The sequence below is a fragment of the Salvelinus sp. IW2-2015 genome, unplaced genomic scaffold, assembly GCF_002910315.2.
Source record: "Salvelinus sp. IW2-2015 unplaced genomic scaffold, ASM291031v2 Un_scaffold83, whole genome shotgun sequence".
NCBI lineage: Eukaryota > Metazoa > Chordata > Actinopteri > Salmoniformes > Salmonidae > Salvelinus > Salvelinus sp. IW2-2015.
Genome location: NW_019942514.1, coordinates 4,430,855 through 4,446,872, shown reverse-complemented (window position 1 = coordinate 4,446,872; position 16,018 = coordinate 4,430,855). Strand labels below are relative to the sequence as shown.

Below are 16,018 nucleotides of genomic sequence, written 5' to 3'. Positions count from 1 at the left end.
CAGTCTCTCGGTCCCAGCTTTGATGCACCTGTACTGACCTCATCTTCTGGATGATAGCGGGGTGAACAGGCTGTGGCTCGGGTGGTTGTTGTCCTTGATGATCTTTTTGGCCTTCCTGTGACATCGGGTGATGTAGGTGTCCTGGAGGGCAGGTAGTTTGCCCCCGGTGATGCGTTGTGCTGACCTCACTACCCTCTGGAGAGCCTTACGGTTGTGGGCGGAGCAGTTGCCGTACCAGGCGGTGATACAGCCCGACAGGATACTCTCGATTGTGCATCTGTAAAAGTTTGTGAATGTTTTTGGTGACAAGCAACATTTCTTCAGCCTCCTGAGGTTGAAGAGGCGCTGTTGAGCCTTCTTCATCACGCTGTCTGTGTGGGTGGACCCACAGTTTGTCCGTAATGAGTACGCCGAGGAACTTAAAACTTTGAACCTACTACACGACTGTCCCGTCGATGTGGATAGGGGGGTGCTCCCTCTGCTGTTTCCTGAAGTCCACGATCATCTCCTTTGTTTTGTTGATGTTGAGTGAGAGGTTGTTTTCCTGACACCATACTCCGAGTACCCTCACCTCCTCCCTGTAGGCAGTCTCGTCGTTGTTGGTAACCAGGCCTACCACTGTAGTGTCGTCCGCAAACTTGATGATTGAGTTGGAGGGGATGGGTGTCATGGGTGAACAGGGAGTACAGGAGAGGGCTGAGAACGCACCCTTGTGGGGCCCCAGTGTTGAGGATCAGCGGGGAGGAGATGTTGTTTCCTACCCTCACCACCTGGGGGCGTCCCGTCAGAAAGTTGCACAGGGCGGTGTCGAGACCCAGTTTTTTTTTAAATCATAGGTACACTTCAACTGTAAGAGACGGAATCTAAAACAAAAATCTAGAAAATCACATTGTATGATTTTTAAGTAATTAATTAGCATTTTATTGTATGACATAAGTATTTGATCACCTACCAACCAGTAAGAATTCCGGCTCTCACAGACCTGTTAGTTTTTCTTTAAGAAGCCCTCCTGTTCTCCACTCATTACCTGTATTAAAACTTCTTATGGCTGCATCCCGCTACCGGGATCGATATGACAGCAGCCAGAGAAAGTGCAGGGCGCCAAATTCAAACAACAGAAATCTCATAATTAAAATTCCTCAAACKTACATGTGTCTTATATCATTTTAAAGGTATTCTTGTTGTTAATCCKACCAAAGTGTCCGATTTCAAATATGCTTTTCAGCGAAAGCACTACAAACGATTATGTTAGGTCACCATCAAACCACAATAAGCACAGCCATTTTTCCAGCGAAAGATAGCAGTAAGAAAAAGCAGAAATAGAGATAAAATGAATCACTAACCTTTGATTATCTTCATCAGATGACACTCATAGGACTTCTTGTTACACAATACATGCATGATTTGTTTGATAAAGTTCATATTTATAACAAAAAATCTGAGTTTACATTGGCGCGTTACATTCACTAGTTCCAAAAACATCAAGTGATTTTGCATAGCCACATCGTTTCAACAGAAATACTCATCATAAATGTAGATGATAATACAAGTTATACACATGGAATTATAGATATATCTGTCCTTAATGCAACCGTTGTGACAGATTTCAAAAAAACTTTACGGAAAAAGCAAATCATGCAATAATCTGAGACGGAGCTCAGAACAATAGCCAAATTAGCCGCAATGTTGGGGTCAACAGAAACCAGAAAATACATGATAAATATTTCCTTACCTTTGATGAACTTCATCAGAATGCAGTCCTAGGAATCCCAGGTCCACAATAAATGCTTGATTTGTTCGATAATGTCCGTTATTTATGTCCAATTAGCTACTTTGGTTAGCGCCTTTGGTAATTAATTCCAAAGTCAGAAAGCGCCTCCACTATAACGTGACGAAATGTCCAAAAGTTCCGTAACAGTCAGTAGAAACATGTCAAACGATGTACTGAATCAATCTTTAGAATGTTGTTAACATACATCTTGAATAACGTTCCAACCGGAGAATTAGATTGACTTCAGAAGAGCGGTGGAACGGACGTCCTCCTCATGTAAAGGCGCATGGTGAATGCGTGATCAGCTCGTGGCAGTGATTACTCATTCCTGTCTCCTTCGGCCCCCCTTCACATTAGAGTCATCAGACAAAGTTATGTTGACTGTTGACATCTAGTGGAAGCCGTAGATATGGAAACTCATCCATATCTCGCTGTAATTTCATTAAGAGCTTGGTTGAAAATCTGCCACCTCAGAAACAATTCAAACAGGAAGTGGAACGTCTCAGGTTTTTGCCTGCCATATGAGTTCTGTTATACTCGCAGACATAATTCAAACAGTTTTAGAAACTTCAGAGTGTTTTCTATCCAATATGAATAATAATATGCATATATTAGCAACTGGGACTGAGGAGCAGGCCGTTTAATATGGGCACCTCTGTGCACCTTTCATCCAAGCTACTCAATACTGCCCCTGCAGCCATAAGAAGTTAACTGCACCTGTTTGAACTCGTTACCTCTATAAAAGACACCTGTCCACACACTCAATCAAASAGACTCCAACCTCTCCACAATGGCCAAGACCAGAGAGCTGTGTAAGGACATCAGGGKTAAAATTGTAGACCTGCACAAGGCTGGGATGGGCTACAGGACAATAGGCAAGCAGCTTGGGAGGAACGGCCAACAACTGTTGCGCAGTTATTAGAAAATGGAAGAAGTTCAAGATGACGGTCAATCACCCTCGGTCTGGGGCTCCATGCAAGATCTCACCTCGTGGGGCATCAATGATCATGAGGAAGGTGAGGGATCAGCCCAGAACTACACGACAGGACCTGGTCAATGACCTGAAGAGAGCTGGGACCACAGTCTCAAAGAAAAACCATTAGTAAACACACTACGCCGTCATGGATTAAAATCCTGCAGCGCACGCAAGGTCCCCCTGCTCAAGCCAGCGCATGTCCAGGCCCGTCTGAAGTTTCCAACGACCATCTGGATGATCCAGAGGAGGAATGGGAGAAGGTCATGTGGTCTGATGAGACAAAAATAGAGCTTTTTGGTCTAAAGTCCACTCGCCGTGTTTTGGAGGAAAAGAATGATGAGTACAACCCCAAGAACACCATCCCAACCATGAAGCATGGCGGTGGAAACATAATTCTTTGGGGATGCTTTTCTGCAAAGGGGACAGGACGACTGCACCGTAGTGAGGAGAGGATGGATGGGGCCATGTATCGCGAGATCTTGGCCAACAACCTCCTTCCCTCAGTAAGAGCATTGAAGATGGGTCGTGGCTGGGTCTTCCAGCATGACAACGACCAGAAACACACAGCCAGGGCAACTAAGGAGTGGCTCCGTAAGAAGCATCTCAAGGTTCTGGAGTGGCCTAGCAGTCTCCAGACCTGAACCCAATAGAAAATCTTTGGAGTGAGCTGAAAGTCCGTATTGCCAGCGACAACCCCGAAACCTGAAGGATCTGGAGAAGGTCTGTATGGAGGAGTGGGCCAAAATCCCTGCTGCAGTGTGTGCAAACCTGGTCAAGAACTACAGGAAACGTATGATCTCTGTAATTGCAAACAAAGGTTTCTGTACCAAATATTAAGTTCTGCTTTCTGATGTATCAAATACTTATGTCATGCAATAAAATGCAAAATAATTACTTAAAAATCATACAATGGGATTTTCTGGATTTTTGTTTTAGATTCCGTCTCTCACAGTTGAAGTGTACCTATGATAAAAATTACGAACCTCTACATGCTTTGTAAGTAGGAAAACCTGCAAAATCGCAGTGTACAAATACTTCTTCTCCCCACTGTAGGTATTCCTCTTGTCCAGATGGGTTAGGGCAGTGTGCAGTGTGATTGCGATTGCGTCGTCTGTGGACCTATTGGGGCGGTAAGCAAATTGGAGTGTGTCTATGGTGTCAGGTAGGGTGGAGGTGATATGATCCTTGACTAGTCTCTCAAAGCACTTCATGATGACGGAAGTGAGTGCTACGGGGCGGTAGTCGTTTAGCTCAGTTACCTTAGCTTTCTTGGTAACAGGAACAATGGTGGCCCTCTTGAAGCATGTGGGAACAGCAGACTGGGATAGGGATTGATTGAATATGTCCGTAAACACATCAGCCAGTTGGTCTGTGCATGATCTGAGGACACGGCTAGGGATGCCGTCTGGGCCGGCAGCCTTGCAAGGGTTAACTTGTTTAAATGTTTTACTCACGTTGGTTGCGGTGAAGGAGAGCCCGCAGGTTTTGGTAGCGGGCCGTGTCGGTGGCACTATATTGTCCTCAAAGCAAGCAAAGAAGTTGTTTAGTTTGTCTGGGAGCAAGACATCGGGGTCCGCGACGGGGCAGGTTTTCATTTTGTAGTCCGTGATTAACTGTAGACCCTGCCACATACCTCTCGTGTCTGAGCCGTTGATTTGCCACTCTACTTTGTCTCTATACTGACGCTTAGCTTGTTTGATTGCCTTGTGGAGGGTGTAGCTACACTGTTTTTATTCGGTCATGTTTTCCGGTCGCCTTGCCCTGATTTAAAAGCAATTGTTCGTGCTTTCAGTTTTGCGTAAATGCTGCCATCAATCCACGTTTTCTGGTTGGGGAAGGTTTTAATATTCGCCATGGGTAAAACATCACCGATGCACTTGCTAATAAACTCGCTCACCGAATCAGCGTATACATCAATGTTGTTGTTCGACGCTTTCCGGAACATATCCTAGTCCACATGATCAAAGCAATCTTGAACCGTGGAATCAGATTGGTGTCCGACCGAACAGACCTGAGCACGGGCATTTCCTGTTTTAGTTTCTGTCAATAGGCTGGGAGCAACAAAATGGAGTTGTGGTCAGATTTGCCGAAAGGAGGGCGAGGGAGGGCTTTGTATGCGTTGCGGACGTTAGAGTAACAATGATCCAGGATTTTGTGGGTTGCGCATTCGATATGCTGATAAAATTTAGGGAGCCTTGTTTTCAGATTATCCTTGTTAAAATCCACAGCTACAATAAATGCCGCCTCGGGATATGTGGTTTCCAGTTTACATAGAGTTGAATGAAGTTCTTTCAGGGCCGTCGAGGTGTCTGCTTGGGGGGGATATACACGACTGTGATTATAATCGAAGAGAATTCTCTTGGTAGATAATGCGGTCGGCATTTGATTGTAAGGAATTCTAGGTCAGGTGAACAAAAGGACTTGAGTTCCTGTATGTTGTCCTGTATGTTGTTATGATCACACAACGGCTCGTTAATCACTAATAGTGCACTTTGTGTGGTACGCTAAATTGTTAGCCCAAAATAAAATGTGTTTTATACAACAGCTCCTCCTTTTCTCCCAAATATGTTGGAGCAGAAGAATTTGAAAAATATCCACAGGAATCGTTCCTGAACTGTTTTATATAACAAGCTGATTGCATAAATATTTCATTGGCTCTTAGACTCAACACATGGTCTCATTGGCGATCTATAACGTTCAACACTATGCTTGGGAATCAACCACCAACCACCTCACAGCAGGAGAGGTAGCTACATTTAGAGCTTTTAACAGCTTCTCACAATGTCCTATATAGAGATATCTACAGGATATGACCTGGATGATCCCTCTCTGTCAATCATTGGGTAAGGCCTAATTTTACCTTTGAGACTAAATGCTGGGAGATCTTAAAGCCAATGGACCGCCAATACCTTAATCATGCATAATCTCACTAGTCACAGCTTGGGGGGACATGGGGATGGACACATCACCCCAATTAGGGGTAGCCCTAGCTTTAAAACCTGTCATTAGACCATGTAACCAAACTGTCAGTCATCAGATCACATCCAATGTGCTGCTGTCTCCTCTCGCTGGCAGCCTTACAGCCTGTACAGAGGTCACATATAAGCACAGCAAACTTCAGTGCTGTAGCACACTGGTAGACACACATCACACACACCACACACACACACACACACACACACACACACACACACACACACACACACACACACACACACACACACACACACACACACACACACACACGCATACAACACATGGTGAAAACTGTGACACGTTAATGTAATAGCTATATAGAATTTTCAGTCAAGCAAATTGGGTGTAAGCACAGTGCTCAGGGCTGTATACTTCTAATAGGCTGACACACTGTATGCATTGCATTCCTCTAAGCATTCCTCTCCAAGCAGAGGGAGAGTTGCCTCACCCACAAAGTACTAGTATGTTATACAGCAGAGCCTTCAGAGCTATATTTTGGGACTTTACTGAAATATGAATAAAAAGTTATTGGGGCCTATCCTTCTTAATGAATCTACTAAGGTAGAGGTATGTACATACATTTTAATTACCATTTTTATTATTTCCCCTTTATTTAACCAGGTTAGTAATTGAGACAAGTCTCAATTTCAACTGCGACCTGGCCAAGATAAAGCAAAGGCAGTGCGACAAACAACAACACAGAGTCTACACAAAACGTACAGTCAATAACACAATAGAAAAAAGAAGTCTATATACCAGTGTGTGCAAATGGCGTGAGGAGGTAAGGTAATAAATAGGCCGTAGTAGCGAAGTAATTACAATTTAGCAGATTAACATTGGAGTGATAGATGAGCAGATGTGATGTGCAAGTGAGTACTGGGTGTGCAAAAGAGCAGAAAGTAAATAAAAACAATATGGGGATGAGGTACGTAGATTGGGTGGGCTATTTACAGATGGACTATGTACAGCTGCAGCGATCGGTTAGCTGCTCAGCGTAGTGATGTCTAAAAGTTAGTGAGGAAATGTAAGTCTCCAGCTTCAGCGATTTTTGCAATTCGTTCTCAGTCACTGGCAGCAGAGAACTGGAGGAAGGGCGGCCAAAGTAGGTGTTGGCTTTGGGGATGACCAGTGGAGATATACCTGCTGGAGCGCGTGCTACGGGTGGGTGTTGTTATCGTGACCAGTGAGCTGAGATAAGGCGGAGCTTTACCTAGCGTAGACTTATAGATGACATACATTAAATGTAAGTATATATATCAACACGGTATGCAGAAATCATCCCGCTGGTGTTTTAAAGACAATGTGGTCTTTTCTGGTCAACAGAAAAGCATTAAGCGTTATCTTGGCTAGGTGCTAACCATTAAGCCCAGAACAATAAGACAGGGTTAACATGAATGACAGGCCGGGATGATTATCATTTTCAGAGGAAACGATAAAGTGGATTCTTATTCGGCGCACTCAAAACAGAATCATAATTTTTCTAGTGGGGTCAAAAGCTCCAACATATTTTCACTCTTCATCTCCATAGTAAAGCGAAGAGAGGTCACATAAAGGAGGACATTGACCACAGCCAAGAGATTGATGGTCGGGAATGGACAGGCCAAGAGGACCTCCGTTAAGTCAAGGCACCATTCACCGTTAATGAAAAAGAGTTACAGTAAATCATCTTATGGACTAATCTATTAGCAATAATGAATTCACACTGGCACGTTTAACCTTAGTTTTGCAATTCATTATATCTGAGATTAACAAGGGATGGAATTTAAGTGAACTGTCTGCTGGGAATTATGTCGAAGGGGCTCGTTGTCAATCACTGTATTGTGTTCCAATGGCTCCCCATTTAGACAGAGAGGAATTGGCTTGCCCATTTACTGCTTCTCCTCGCTCTGCTAAGATGGTTAACTCTTCATTACCCGAATTAAAGGCCTCCATCTCCTCTGGCTTCTGCCCCATTGCAATGACCTCTACCTGTCAAAACTTTAATGTACGCCGCTTCAGTGATGGATGATACCCCCAACCCCATTGTCAAAATTATCAAGTGACTGTCCAACCCACTCCAATTCATCTCTATCTCTTGGCCGGCGCCACTGGCCATGATTTAACAATTGCGTCACACGTGCTAATTTCATCTCATTGAAATTAGAAACAACCTCTTAATTAAATGCCTATAATTGTTGGGAGAGTTTACAGGGATCGCCCCCAAAGCTTTTAACACAGCTTTGTGAAAGCATATTGTTAATATTCCTATATGACATGTTGTTTCAGGGCTCCTCCAAGGCTCCAACAGATACTAGAGAGGGGATATAGGATCCATATACTGTATGATCCATCAGGAAGAGATGTGTAGAAAAACAGGTTTGTTAAAAAGCAGAACGTTTTAATAGTACAGTGACGGATAAAGCATCCTGGTGTTTGTAGTCATAGTATGAATACACTTACAATTACAAAATGGTGGTCCTTGATTAAATCAATGCCTCCATGCAAATGATTAACTAAGGTGTACCAATCATGTTTTTTTTATGTTCAAGATTGGCACAATGCCTAACTGTTTGTGAGGCAACCTTTGTTGTCAGACAAACATAGCACTCTCTGTCTCAACTTAGTTTTTCCCTATTTGCATCACCTTTAGACAAATGTAAATATTCAAGCACATGCTAGCCGTCATCCATCATGCATGGTAGAAGTGGTCCCAGGCTTGTCTGACCTCTTGTTCCCCCGTTTCTCTCCCAGACAGATGCGGAGAGCACTCCATGCACAGCTCACTTCCTGAAAAGGAGAGTTATGGCTTCCTGGGAGAGGCATGCTGGAGGCTGAGACGTCCCCAGGAGCCAAGAGGAATCAGAAGGAGTAGACAGGTACCTTTGGAGAGGGCCCATCCCAGATCTCTCCTCTCTCTCTCAGAGTTCCACCATGTACCTGTCAAGGGGTCAGGAGGGCAGAGGAGGTTCAGATGGGGTGTGACTCCGGTGACAGGTTCCGGAATGTGTTTGGTTGGGGAGGGTGTGTGTGTGTATGTCTGTGTGTCTGTGTGTGTGTGTGTGTCCGTGTGCGTGTCTGAGTCAAGTAAGATCTTGTAGAGGAGGTATAAACAACAACACTGCAACCCAAAACTGCAGACCCCCGAAACCAGAGAAGACAGATGGAGAGAGAGAGAGAGCAGCTCTGTCCTGCCTGGCATGCAAACGATGAGCTTATCATACCCAAGGAGGTGACCATTGCATGTAACAGCCCATTCAGGCTTATGACTCAATCAGAGCGGCTTATGGCGCTTAGGTAATTATTTAATCAGAGAGTGGATGTGTCAATAGAAGTCGACAAGAGATTAATTATAAGTCTGAGGATGCTTTAGCTTGCTTTTTACTGGTCTTCCCACCCAGCGGCATACAGCAGCAGCAGTGGCTGATGGGATGACTGCGGTTGGAAAGTGGAGAGTGACAGCTCTGGCGGAGCAGGAATGATCAGGAGAGGGCTAACACTCTCTCCCCAGCCAATGATCGGTATTAATACCGACGCATTCCTTGATTAAAACGTTTAATTAGCCGTATTAAGGCCGCGTGGCACTTAGCGTGAAGAGAGATAAAGGAGAAAACCACCCACCACCCTTTTCCCCATACAGGATCTAGGGCCATCATAGATATCACTGGCGGCTGACTGGGGGTGTCTTGAGCGGTAACTCCTGTAGCTCTGGCGGCACGCTAAGATGATATAAAGGGGCTTTTCATGACAGCTATAAGGGAAGCTAGGCCAGTCGCAGCACAGAGAATGTGCATGAGTCAGTCGTCAGTCAGCCCATACTTGGTAACCTGCTTTTATTTATAGCGGCTTTTGGGAAGGATGAAAGGAGGACCGGAGGACTCTCGCTGAACGTTATCGCCTCACGGCTGATTAGTGATACCTGACAAGGGCTGACGTTGACTTTTACATTGCCAACTGTTCCGATTAAAGAGTGCGATGAAACTAACGCGGTGCCATATTCGTTTTGGCCGTTGCTTATCCATTCCTGTTGCTTGTTTTGGCTGGGAAGAAACAGGATGTATGATTTATAACCTGGGGAGGAGAGTAGAATGAGGGGCGAGTTGAGACGGATGCCCAATTCCAAAGTTGTTGTTAACTACCAAAACATGTTACGAGCCCAGATAGAGAGAGATAAATGGCAAAAAAAAAGCAAGAGAGGGGAAGCTAAATCAAATCAAATCAAATGTTATTTGTCACATGCGCCGAATACAACAGGTGTAGTAGACCTTACAGTTAAATGCTTACTTACGTTGAGTAAGCATTTAAAAAATAAGCGTTAAGAAAGTATTTACTGAATAAACAATAAATAAAAAATCTAATCAAATCAAAAAATCAAATCAAATACACATTTAAAAAACAAATAATTAAAGGGCAACAATAAAATGTGTACTCGATGTACCGGTACAGAGTCAATGTGTTGGGGCACAGGTTAGTCGAGGTAGTACATGTAGGTAGGGGTGAAGGGACTATGCATCGATAATAAACAGAGAGTGGCAGCAGTGTAAAAATGGGGGGGGTAGCCATTTGAATAGCTGTTCAGGAGTCTTATGGCTTGGGGGTAGTGCAACTGTGGAACTTTTTGAGGATATGTGGACCCATGCCAAATCTTTTCAGTCTCATATGAGGGGGATTAGGCGTTGTCGTGCCGTCGTCACGACTGGCTTGGTGATGTGGATACCAAGGAATTTGAAGCTCTCAACCTGCTCCACTACAGCCCCGTCCATGAGAATGGAGGCATGCCCGGCCCTCCTTTTCCTGTAGTCCCCAATCATCTCCTTTGTTTGATCACGTCGAGGGGAGATGTTGTTATCCTGGCACCACACTGCCAGGCCTCTGACCTCCTCCCTATATACCAGGCCTGTGCAACTCCAGTCCTCAGGGACCTGATTGGTGTCATATTTTGCCCCAGCCCCAGCTAACACACCAATCAGGCCCCGAGAACTGGAATTGCCCAGGCCTGCTATAGGCTGTCTCATCGTTGTCGGTGATCAGGCCGACAATTGTGTCATCTGGAAATTTCATGATGGTATTGGAGTCGTGCTTGGCCATACAGTCATGGGTGAACAGGGATTACAGGAGGGGACTAAGCATACACCCCTGATGGGCCCCAGTGTTGAGGATCAGCATAGAAGATGTGTTGTTACCTACCCTTACCACCTGGGAGTGGCCCGTCAGGAAGTCCAGGATCCAGTTGCAGAGGGAGGTGTTTAGTCCCAGGGTCCTTAGCTTAGTGATGAGCTTTGAGGGCACTATGGTGTTAAATGCTGAGCTGTAGTCAATGAATAGCATTCTCACGTAGGTGTTCCTTTTTGTCCATGTGGGAAAGGGCAGTTTAGAGTGCAATAGTGATTTCATCATCTGTGGATCTGTTGGGGTGGTATGCAGATTGGAGTGGGTCTAGGGTTTCTTGGATAATGGTGTTGATGTGAGCCATGACCAGCCTTTCAAAATACTTCATGACTACGGACTTGAGTGCTACGGGTCTGTAGTAATTTGGGCAGGTTGCCTTTGTGTTCTTGTGCACAGGGACTATGGTGGTCTGCTTGAAATATGTATTACAGACTCGGTCAGGGACAGGTTGAAAATGTCAGTGAAGACACTTGCCCGTTGGTCAGCGAATGCTCAGAGTACACGTCCTAGTAATCCGTCTGGCCCTGCGGCCTTGTGAATGTTGACCTGTTTAAAGGTTTTACTCAAATCGGCTACAGAGAGCGTGATCACACAGTCGTCCGGAACAGCTGTTGCGCTCATTTATGCTTCAGTGTTGCTTGCCTCGAAGCGCGCATAGAGTATGCTTGTGTCACTGGGCAGGTCCCAGCTGTGCTTCCCTTTGTTGTCTGCAATAGTTTGCAAGCCCTGTCACATCCGACGAGTGTCGGAGCCGGTGTAGTACGATTCGATTTTAGTCCTGTGTTAACGCTTTGCCTGTTTGATGGTTCATCGGAGGGCATAGAGGGATTTCTTATAAGCGTCCGGGTTAGAGTTCCGCTCCTTGAAAGTGGCAGCTCTACCCTTTAGCTCAGTGCGGATGTTGCCTGTAATCCATGGCTTCTGGTTGGGGTATGTACGTACGGTCACTGTGGAGATGACGTCATCGATGCACTTATTGATGAAGCCAGTGACTGATGTGGTGTACTCCTCAATGCCATCGGAAGAATCCCAGAACATATTCCAGTCTCTGCTAGCAAAACAGTCCTGTAGCTTAGCATCTGCGTCATCTGACCACTTCCTTTAGTTTTTGCTTGCTTTGTCAGATTTGCCAAATAGAGGGCGAGGGAGAGCTTTGTATCTTTGTAAATGCAAACACGGAGAGGAAGTTACTAATTATTACCGCATTGAGACTTGTGACCTCTTCTTGGTTCTTTCCTTTCTGAACTGGAACTAAATTATCCACCGGGAGAAAATATGTCTTCCCCTCAACGATTGTAAAAGCTTGGTGATCTCCCATTACTTTGACATCCCTAAGAAATACAGTGAGCCTTCACACTACTGTGTTCCTGTCATTAAAGAAAAAGAGCAAACCAAAGCAAAGCAGAGTGAAGCGGTAGCAGGGGGATAGGGAGGGGAGTAGCTTGGTACAGGGCTGTCAGAAAGCTGGCTATGTGGAGGCGAAGCCAGAGACAGGCAGCCCTAGGCAGCACTAGGCAGGCAGATGGAGGAGGTGGGCTGTGGTGGTGGAGCAAGGGCCCCCTATCCCTAATTCTCAGCTGTACTATGTGTGCTATGTATAAAATGCGTTGGCAGGGATCCATGTCCTTCAACTCCCTGTGTACCCACTCTCAGCCACCCTGGCCAGCTGTGCTTGTGCTAGCTCACTGGGCCCCGACAGTTGGGATCAAAACAACACGTGAACCAGTCGTGACACGGACCCTCCTCGTCAAAACATGTGAACAGCCCGCGACATGGCTTCTCAATATCACCGGGGGCGAGGTCTGTGTGCGTGTGTGGTGCACTCAAATGTGTGTGTGTGTGGGTGCACGCGTGCTTGTGTGTACGTGCCTGAGCACAGACGCTGTGGCGACTGCCCTATCAACCAAGCGATGGCTAACGTGTTAGTCAGCTATCATATTACACTGTGATTGCACCACACAAGTATTGCTTTCGCTCATGATGGAAACACAACGTGAACCAACATGAGACATCCAGCCTTCTGTACGCATCAAGGGAGAGTTCCGAGCATTATATATATAGGCCCTGTTGGAAGACTTATAAAATGCAATCTGTCATCCCTTCCTTGAAGTAATCACTGATCTGACATTAAATAATTGGTGTAAGCATTGCAGTGGAAAGCTTGCTTACACCTATCTAGTCATGTCAGATCAGTGATTACTTCAAGGAAGGGAGTTAGAAAGGACGCAGTTTATGTATTCAAACAGGACGATAGACTGTGGACTTCACATGGGCTACAGAGGTTTGATATTGGATATTGCTGGTTACCTTCCCACCCATGGGAACTATAGGCAGGAAATGTAGTGCACTCAGTTTGATTGTCTTGGAACAGAGTATGTGCAGGGACACTGGGATGGTAGATCCATCAGATAGCATAGACCTGCTTGTTTTCTCAGTCTATACAGGTGTTTTTAATGAAAGATCCCATTGTATTTAAGATGTACGGATATAAGTAGAGAGAGAGGGGAAAGATAAATAAGGAGAGCAAAGGATGAGAAAAACATCAACAAACAAAAATCCAGAAAATCACATTGTATGATTTTTAAGTAATTAAATTGCATTTTATTGCATGACATAAGTATTTGATACATCAGAAAAGCAGAACTTAATATTTGGTACAGAAACCTTTGTTTGCAATTACAGAGATCATACGTTTCCTGTAGTTCTTGACCAGGTTTGCACACACTGCAGCAGGGATTTTGGCCCACTCCTCCATACAGACCTTCTCCAGATCCTTCAGGTTTCGGGGCTGTTCGCTGGGCAATACGGACTTTCAGCTCCCTCCAAAGATTTTCTATTGGGTTCAGGTCTGGAGACTGGCTAGGCCACTCCAGGACTTGAGATGCTTCTTTACGGAGCCACTCCTTAGTTGCCCTGGCTGTGTGTTTCGGGTCGTTGTCATGCTGGAAGACCCAGCCACGACCCATCTTCAATGCTCTTACTGAGGGAAGGAGGTTGTTGCCAAGATCTCGCGATACATGGCCCCATACATCCTCCCTCAATACGGTGCAGTCGTCCTGTCCCCTTTGCAGAAAAGCATCCCCAAAGAATGATGTTCCACCCCATGCTTCACGGTTGGGATGGTGTTCTTGGGGTTGTACTCATCCTTCTCTTCCTCCAAAACGGCGAGTGGAGTTTAGACCAAAAAGCTCAATTTTTGTCTCATCAGACCACATGACCTTCTCCCCACTCCTCCTCTGGATCATCCAGAGGGTCATTGGCAAACTCAGACGGGCTGGACATGCGCTGGCTTGAGCAAGGGACCTTGCGTGCACTGCAGGATTTTATCCATGGCGGCGTAGTGTGTACTAATGGTTTTCTTTGAGACTGTGATCCCAGCTCTCTTCAGGTCATTGACCAGGTCCTGCCGTGTAGTTCTGGGCTGATCCCTCACCTTCCTCATGATCATTGATGCCCCACGAGGTGAGATCTTGCATGGAGCCCAGACCGAGGTGATTGACCGTCATCTTGAACTTCTTCCATTTTCGAATAATTGCGCCAACAGTTGTTGCCTTCTTCACACAAGCTGCTTGCCTATTGTCCTGTAGCCCATCCCAGCCTTGTGCAGGTCTACAATTACCCTGATGTCCTTACACATCTCTCTGGCTTTGGCTATTGTGGAGAGGTTGGAGTCTGTTTGATTTGAGTGTGTGGACAGGTGTCTTTATAACAGGTAACGAGCTCAAACAGGTGCAGTTAATACAGGTAATGAGTGGAGAACAGGTGGGTTCTTAAAGAAAAACTAAACGGTCTGTGAGAGCCGGAATTCTTACTGGTCGGTAGGTGATCAAATCTTATGTCATGCAATAAAATGCAAATTAATTACTTAAAAATCCTACAATGTGATTATTGGATTTTTGTTTTTAGATTCCGTCTCTCAAGATTGAAGTGTACTAATGATAAAATGACAGACCTTACATGCTTTGTAAGTAGAAAACCTGCAAAATCGGCAGTGTATCAAATACTTGTTCTCCCCACTGTATATACAGTGTTGTAACAATGTTCAAATGGTTAAAGCACACAAGTTAATAAATAAGCATAAATATGGGTTGTATTTACATGGTGTTTGTTCTTCACTGGTTGCCCTTTTCTTGTGGCAACAGGTCACAAATCTTGCTGCTGTGATGGCACACTGTGGAATTTCTCCAGTAGATATGGGAGTTTATCAAAATTGGATTTGTTTTCAAATTCTTTGTGGATCTGTGTAATCTGAGGGAAATATGTCTCTCTAATATGGTCATACATTGGGCAGGGAGGTTAGGAAGTGCAGCTCAGTTTCCACCTCATTTTGTGGGCAGTGTGCACATAGCCTGTCTTCTCTTGAGAGCCATGTCTGCTACGGCGGCCTTTCTCAATAGCAAGGCTATGCCTACTGAGTCTGTACATAGTCAAAGCTTTCCTTAAGTTTGGGTCAGTCACAGTGGTCAGGTATTCTGCCACTGTGTACTCTCTGTTTAGGGCCAAATAGCATTCTAGTTTGCTCTGTTTTTTTGTTAATTCTTTCCATGTGTCAAGTAATTATCTTTTTGTTTTCTCATGATTTGGTTGGGTCTAATTGCTGTTGTCCTGGGGCTCTGTGGGGTGTGTTTGTGTTGTGAACAGAGCCCTAGGACCAGCTTGCTTAGGGACTCTTCTCCAGGTTCATCTCTCTGTAGGTGATGGCTTTGTTATGGAAGGTTTGGGAATCGCTTCCTTTTAGGTGGTTGTAGAATTTAACGGCTCTTTTCTGGATTTTGATAATTAGTGGATATCGGCCTAATTCTGCTCTGCATGCATTATTTGGTGTTCTACGTTGTACACAGAGGATATTTTTGCAGAATTCTGCATGCGAGTCTCAATTTGGTGTTTGTCCCATTTTGTGAAATCTTGGTTGGTGAGCGGACCCCAGACCTCACAACCATAAAGGGCAATGGGCCTCTATGACTGATTCAAGTATTTTTAGCCAGATCCTAATTGGTATGTTGAAATTTATGTTCTTTTGATGGCATAGAAGGCCTTCTTGCCTTGTCTCTCAGATCGTTCACAGCTTTGTGGAAGTTACCTGTGGTGCTGATGTTGGCCGAGGTATGTATAGTTTTTTGTGTGCTCTAGGGGCAACGGTGTCTAGATGG

The 16,018-nt window shown here is 45.0% G+C and overlaps 1 long non-coding RNA gene across 2 annotated transcripts in view; it reads left to right on the top strand.

The window, feature by feature from the left end:
- Positions 1-7,987: 7,987 nt before the first annotated feature.
- LOC112068120 (uncharacterized) overlaps positions 7,988-16,018 on the top strand; it is a 22,358-nt gene continuing 14,327 nt past the window's right edge. For both annotated transcript variants that reach the window (XR_011475108.1, XR_002893514.2), the window contains exons 1-2: positions 7,988-8,078; positions 8,454-8,578. This is a non-coding gene — a long non-coding RNA (uncharacterized lncRNA). The remainder of the gene's footprint in view (positions 8,079-8,453; positions 8,579-16,018) is intronic.